The sequence below is a fragment of the Bison bison genome, unplaced genomic scaffold, assembly GCF_000754665.1.
Source record: "Bison bison bison isolate TAMUID 2011002044 unplaced genomic scaffold, Bison_UMD1.0 scf7180017864134, whole genome shotgun sequence".
In the NCBI taxonomy this organism is placed as follows: Eukaryota; Metazoa; Chordata; class Mammalia; order Artiodactyla; family Bovidae; genus Bison; species Bison bison.
In genome coordinates, this window is record NW_011494706.1 from 1,563,804 (window position 1) to 1,564,212 (window position 409).

The following is a 409-nucleotide window of genomic DNA, read 5'->3' on the forward strand; positions in this document are numbered from 1 at the left end:
ATATGCAGAGTACATCATGAGAAATGCTGGGCTGGAAGAAGCACAAGCTGGAATCGAGATTGCCGGGAGAAATATCAATAACCTCAGATATGCAGATGACACCACCCTTATGGCAGAAAGTGAAGAGGAACTCAAAAGCCTCTTGATGAAAGTGAAAGTGGAGAGTGAAAAAGTTGGCTTAAAGCTCAACATTCAGAAAACAAAGATCATGGCATCCGGTCCATGGTCCCACTTCATGGGAAATAGATGGGGAAACAGTGGAGACAGTGTCAGACTTTATTTTTCTGGGCTCCAAAATCACTGCAGATGGTGACTGCAGCCATGAAATTAAACGACGCTTACTCCTTGGAAGGAAAGTTATGACCAACCTAGATAGCATATTCAAAAGCAGAGACATTACTTTGCCAAC